The 7187-nt window shown below is 38.5% G+C and overlaps 1 pseudogene; it reads right to left on the reverse strand.

The window, feature by feature from the left end:
• Positions 1-3887: 3887 nt before the first annotated feature.
• On the reverse strand, positions 3888-6592 carry LOC143891009 (uncharacterized; annotated as a pseudogene).
• Between the last annotated feature and the right edge of the window lie 595 nt (positions 6593-7187).

Raw genomic sequence — 7187 nt, forward strand, 5'->3', positions numbered from 1 at the left:
ACTAGCTCAGTCATGTTAGAGTTTACCTATCTTGGGATCATTTCATTTACCTTGGGACACTAGATCATTCATTTAGAGATTCCCCTTTAGGCTCTAGGGATTCTATCCTCTAGTGTTGACACTCCACCATGGATCACGGAGTATGGTCATTCTCTTACCCAGCGTGCCTCCATGTTGGTTAAAGATGCCACAAGAGAGAGAGAGAGAGAGAGAGAGAGAGAGAGAGAGAGGGTTTCAGGTCTTTATTACATATGGGCCACAAACTTGATAGACCTTTTTCCTTGAGAAAGGTCATACACAAACAGCTATAGACCTTTTGGTATGTTCTTGGTTTGGCGAGTGATTCACCCTCTATATTGGCTTTTCACCTTTTGATCCGTTTGGCTTCCTTTCTATCATTTAATGCAATCGAATGCTACTTAAAAGGAAGCAGATAACAAGACAAGAGAGAGAGAGAGAGAGAGAGAGAGAGAGATGCTAAACTATGAATAGGCTCGAGTGGGACCAATAAAAAATAAACTCAAAATGCTAAACTAAGAATACGCTTAAGTGGGACCAATAAAAAATAAACTCAAAATTGAAAGATTTTCATCCCCTCTAATATATATTTTTTGAAATATGACAATTATATTCATACCATGAGAATTACATTGGGCACCGGGGACCAGGAGTCCCCACTTGCTATTATATAGTATGATAGGTCAGGGTGAACCCTAAACCAAAAGAACAAAACAAAAAATACCCACAAAACCCCTCTTAGCTATAGAAACTATAGATTGACTTTTTCTTTATACAATACAAAAACTCCACCCCAAAAGCTCCAGCAACACAATGAACCAAGAACACCTGTGAGTCACCAAGAGATGCTTCCACTGCTATAGACATAAAATACATGTCCGTCTTCTACTAATTCCAAAAAGCAACGACCATTTCTAACCTTTGTGATCTTCCCACGGAGATCTTGAAAGTAGCTATGCCGAACACTCTAATATTAGGGTTAGGAGCTTTCTCTTTTCCTACCTTGCCAAAATTTTAACTGTTTCAGATAAGGGAAGTGATATTTACGCCTCTTTTGATCACCAGGGACACCCAACGTCAGTGTATCAATGGCAAAAAGGGAGCTGATGTACTTTATGTCAGAAAAATCCAGTGGCTTTGATTGCAAAGTACACTAGCAAATGCGTGTCCCTGGTGATGAAAGGGGAGTAAATATCATTTCCCTTCAGATAATCCTTAAACACAATACCAATACCAAAAAAATATTCCACTAGTTATGATAAGTTCAATGTTCCTCAAAAAATACAGGACATCATTGAAAGTAAAATTCTTTGACCTACCATGATCTACACCGCCGATATGCCAAGGAAATAAGAAATAATGTAGAAATAATCACCAATGCCTTAACCTTACCCTTAGACGCTCAACGCTTACAACTTAAAAGATCAAAATTCAAGAGCATCCACGTGGCAGAATCCCCTCTCTGTATCTCTCTTGAATTGAGCAATGATAGTACTTCTAAGGGTCTGTTTGCTTGAGATTATGACAACCAATTGCGGAGTACCCCAACAATCAAATTTAGTGCAATATTCTGTCCAAAAATCGGTTGGGGGACTCCACAATAGATTGTCATAATCTAAAACAAACAGGGCCTAAATGTTCTTGGATTGATAAGCAAGTTAGCATCGTCAATTTTCTACAACAAAGTCTCTATAATGCGTTAATGTAGAGCATAGGAACGTGTATAATGTAGGGGTGCAACTCAGGTCTGGTTCAACCCGAACCTGATGGGTTCAACCCAAATTTGGGTTAGGTCGGGTCGGGTTAAGCTTTTTCGCAAATCGGATTGGGTTGGGTTGGGAAAGATCAACCCGAATTGAAAATCGGGTTGGGTCGGGTTGGGGTGTCGGGCAACCTGACCCGAAACCCGAATTTGGGTTCCATATGAAGAAATTCTGTATGCGTTTTTCTGTGGGTGGCCGTGAAAACACGTGAAGTCTAGAACGTATGGTACGACCCACTCCATATGATGATCCAAACAGTCCATCTGTTAGGCCAGAACTTAAATAGGTTGTGCCCCAAAAATCATTTCCATAGGATGATCCTAACCCTCCGATCTGTATATGTACTGCCCCAAAAATCATTTCCATAGGATGATCCTAACCCTCCGATCTGTATATGTACTACCCCAAAAGTCATTTATGGATTCTTCTACAAATCGGAGGGTTAGGATCATCCCATGGAAATGATTTTTGGGGCACAACCTATTTAAGTTCAAACCTAATAGATGGACGGTTTGGATCATCATATGGAGTGGGCCGTACCATACTTTCCACACTTCACGTGTTTTCACAGCCACCCATTGTATAAATTCTCTTGTTTTTCTTTTTCAACATTGAAATAGTCTTCACAGTCTACAATGGACAGTTTGGATAATCCTATGGTGTGGGCCATACCGTACTTTAATAGATAATCAAAATATAGTAGTGCAGATAGCATTTCCCATTGTTAATTGGTAGTCCCTGTTTGTTTTGGATTTTGAGAACAATCGGTTCTCAAAATCCAAAACAATCCGGCTTGAGTTGAGGTGGTCAACTATTGGTACAATATCAAATCGGGTCAACCCGACCCAACCCGACCCGACCCGGCTTGAGTTGAGGTGGTCAACTGTTGATACCATATCAAATCGGGTCAACCCAACCCGAATTGCAAATCGGGTTGGGTCGGGTTGAGGAAATTGCAAATCGGGTTGGGTCATGTTGAACCTTGGAAATCGGGTTGGGTTGGAAAAATGGGTTCCTCGGGTTGGCCTCAACCCGACCTGAGTTGCACCCCTAGTATAATGTATTGATTCCTCTTAGTGATTTGATTGACATTTTCCTATATTACCGTACACACTTCATTTTGTCCCACTCGACTTGACATTAGGCTTTATGCGTGGTAACGCTTCCATGATGAAGGACTTGTGTTTCCCCAGTATTGAATAGATTTTCTTACTAGAAATTGACCTTGTGTAATATTTCTTGGGATTTGCTAGCGCATAAGGCATTTCGCGGATGGGCTGTTGCATGGGAGAGCAGCCACATCTTTTCAGCACATGTTCTCTTCATTCATGATGTGGCTGCTCTCACATGCAACAGCCCATCCTCGAAATGCCTTCTGCGATGGATGCTAGCAAATCCCTTATTTCAAAGTTGTATAAATTAAAAGAGAAACTATATAGTAACTAAGCTGAAACCTGCGATCCTTTCCTTGTGTTCAACCAAGACCGTACACTATGTATAACAGAGAGAAAAATCCCCTCTCAATTTCTGACCACATGAGAAACTCAAAGAAAAGAACCCACTATCTTCTCTTGACTTTTTCCTCTCACACACTTGGAAAATGGAAAATGGAAAATTAAAAATAATAATTGTAGAGCAATCAAATAAAAATAACATCACCAAAATGGAAAATTCTAATATTACTCTTCATTTCATAAGTGATTAAGTTCCATATTTCATAACATGAGGCATCAATACATCATTCATTAGAAAAAAAAAGTCTGTCGCCAATGTGTTGACCAGTGTATGACAAGATGAATAATTTTTAGAGACCAAATTATGAGATTTTTTTTACCGGACTTTTGGGATTTAATAATGTTTGGACATGATAGATTTTATAAATTTTTAAAATTTGAAAAATACCCCACTATTTGGAAGTTAAGAAAGTTTAAATTTTGACCCGATCCTTTTTCTTTGAATTTTGTACTAAAACAGGAGAGTTGACTTTTTTTCCTTTTAGATTTGGGTCTTAAAATTATTTTTAATAAATCCAAATGGGGGGTATTCCGTTATTTACATGTAAATCTTAAGTAAATGGACAATAAAATAGTAAAGTTCTGCCCCTATTCAAAGACATATGAGCCTTGCAAATGTTAAATAACCCGGGTGACTTCTCGTCTCACTGCATGGTCTCGCCATAACAGAGCAACTCGAATTGTCCCTTCCATTACTAACTTCGCTGGAAGAAAACTGCCTCCTCTTGCAAGGAAGTGACCCCAAAGACCCATCTTCATTGCCGCCACCATAACCCATCCTCTACTCTCGCACTTCATATGCACGGAGGAGAACCTTGAATGTCCTAATATCTGCATGAACGAAAGCATTAGTTACAGAAAAATGTTTACTAGTCTGTGTCAGTTATAGTGAAACCTTAGTTGAGTATTCCAGATGATCCATGCTAAAAACCTAAAAAAATAACCAGTTAGAGTTGACCATGGAGGGGGCCAAAGAAAATTTGGCTCAATTTATAAACCAAAACGGCCAACTTGAGGTTGGTTATCTATGAAAGTGGTCCCCACTCTCAGGAGCCGGGCCAAACCAAGAAGACACTTTTGAGTTCTTAGTATGACCAGCAAGATTTTAAACATTAATATCATCCATTGAGACACGGAGCTCTGAAGAAGCTTACCTGTAAAATCTGACCTTAGTGTCTCACACGAGCGTTGCACTTGCTCGATGCAAGGCGAAAATGAGCATATAACTCCATCGGGCTTCAACATTTTACAGGCAGATGGTATGGCCAACCAAGGTTGACGGAGGTCAAGGAACACTGAATCTGCTGACCCACAAAATTCATCAGGAAATCCTTCACCTTGAATATCTCTAACACAAGCTGTAACTAAGCTGCTCAATCCGATTCTTTCAAAATCCTCCCTAATGAGAAAAAACCCAATTGAGAGTCAAAACACAATATTGTGAAATTATTCTTATATATATGATATTGGCACACGAGACTGGAATAGAAAGCTGCTTTCAATTGTAGTAACAACTTATGAAGATAGTGTTAATCAAGGAAGAGACATGCACTCAACAATGTTATGCATTTGACCATAAGCCAATAGTACATAGCAAGTGCAAAAGTGCAACCATGAGCAGTTGGTATGTGTACAGTTGGCAAATGTGTGGGATCAACAAAGATGTGTCTCAAACATTAATCTAAGTCAATCCCAGCGTTGGAAAGTTTCAGAATGATTCGTGCAGTGGAGTTGGTGAATCCCGATCATTTTATGCTTAAAGGTTCCATTCAAGATACAAACCTACTTTTTTGTATAAACATGTGTGAACTTCAATACCTGTATACCTTAATGCCTCATGCCAATAAGTTGAACTTGATGAATACAGGAAAAGGTTTATGAGGCATCGCTCACCCTGAGCAGCCCTCTAAATACCCCATCTCCCATAGTTGGTTGAGTCATCCAACCCATTGGTTATGTAGGTTATAGGTAGGATTATGGTTATGGTTAGGGTTAGGGTTAAAGGTTATGATTTTGATGTCGGTTGCGGCCACCAACAAAACCGAAATATTTCGGTTTTGGTGGAAATTTCGGCTGAAACCATGTAAAATTACAAAATTTTCATTTTTTAAAATCTCCACAATGTATAAAATTTCGGTAATGTGGGTGAAAATCTTCAAATTCGGTGGAAATCATTAACATTTCGGAAGAAATTTTGTAAATAAGGATGGAAAATGAAAATTTGGTTGAAATTTCTGATTTCGGGGAAATTTCGGAGAAATCATGTAAAAATCTGATTCAATATACTTTCGGTTTCAGTCCAAACCAAAACAAAATATTTCAGTCAAAGTTTCGGATTTCAGTCGGAATTTAAAACTATGCCTGTGGTTTCCAAAAAATACCAACTCGTACAAACGTGAAGCAACAAAAAGGAAAGCAATTATATTTATTTAATTAATTTTCTTTTATATATAAATAATGAAGACCAAAACCCATTACTTTAAATGCATAAAGAGAACTAAATACATAAAGTATCCATAAAATAGAACAAATATGAACTCTCATGTGTCATGAGTAGCTGAAAATAACCTACTCAGTGTTTTCTCTTTTCATTTTGTTTGGTGGTGACTCTGCGATGCATTTATTCATAGTGCACTGAGAATAACAATAATAATGTTCAAAACTGGTATAGTTTCAAACATGTAACAGTAAAACAGCCAAAAATTCTGAATGAAGAGATTAGTACAACAATGAGCAGAAGCAACAAGTTCCAATCTTGGACTAGTAAACAACCTAAAACAGGAATGTGTCATCAATCTATCCTAACTCACAGATGGCAAGTTTCATACAAGAGCACTAAAGCAAACATCTACAACACAACAAAGCCTTTGTCCCAAACTAGTTGGGGTCAGCTAAATGAATCCTTTAGAAAAAATTCACGAAGAAGGTGAAGGAATCTACCCGACGCTAATCCTGGCTCTAGTTGGGTTCTTCTACGTGGATAATTTTCTTCCATTCTATCCTATCCAAGGTCATGTTCTATGTTATGTTCCTAGCTATCAAGTCTTGCCCCACTGTTTCTATCCGAGGCTTTTATTCAACACATTTGAATTATTAGGATTAGCACAAAATGTTGAAAGTGCCAAGCCCTAGGTATAAGACAAAGAAAGTGCAACCGAAAGCTTACAAGGAACGAGAAGGCGCGGAAGACCTCAGTACGGCATCGTTGCTTCCGTTCTCCAGAGATTTCTGCTTCCGCAGTGTTGAAGCATTATTCAGCGTCAGGCTCTTCCTAGAAGAACCTCCTTGGCCTCTCATCTCCGTTGACCAAAGGAGATCTCCGATTTCTGTTACTTCAAAACCCTAGAATATCAATTCTCCACGTCTTAAACAAAAAATTCTCAAGAGAAGAAGGATTTCCAGTGAAAACCAGCGCCAAATTAACCAAAATTTGAATAGATTTATACAGGAATTACAAAAAATCTCCGTCGATGAAAGCAATTTACCGATTTCCGTTACTTCAAACCCTACAATATCGATTATCTTTCGATCGATTGATCAATCCTCAAGCAAATTCACGGCTCATAAACACAAAAAATTCTAAATTGCAGAAGGATTCCCAATGAAAACCAACGATAATCCGCCAAATTAACAAAAAATCGAATAGAATTATGCAGGAATTTCGACAAAAAATTGAAGTTCTACCAGCTTGCCCTGAAAACCCTAAAAACGCCAATTTTAGCTAAAATCTAGCAAATTGATCGGATTTACAGCTGGTGTGAATGGAATTCAACGATTTTGTAAGGCTCTGTTTGGTTAGATGAGATTTTAGTGGAAGTAGTAGTCAACAAGGAGGTGACAAGGATGGGATATGTGTAGACTTGTCAAGAGAAGATTAGAGGGAATTTTGGGG

Source organism: Tasmannia lanceolata, unplaced genomic scaffold (genome assembly GCF_043159265.1).
Source record: "Tasmannia lanceolata isolate RefF3 unplaced genomic scaffold, GAP_Taslan_0.1 ptg000013l, whole genome shotgun sequence".
In the NCBI taxonomy this organism is placed as follows: domain Eukaryota; kingdom Viridiplantae; phylum Streptophyta; class Magnoliopsida; order Canellales; family Winteraceae; genus Tasmannia; species Tasmannia lanceolata.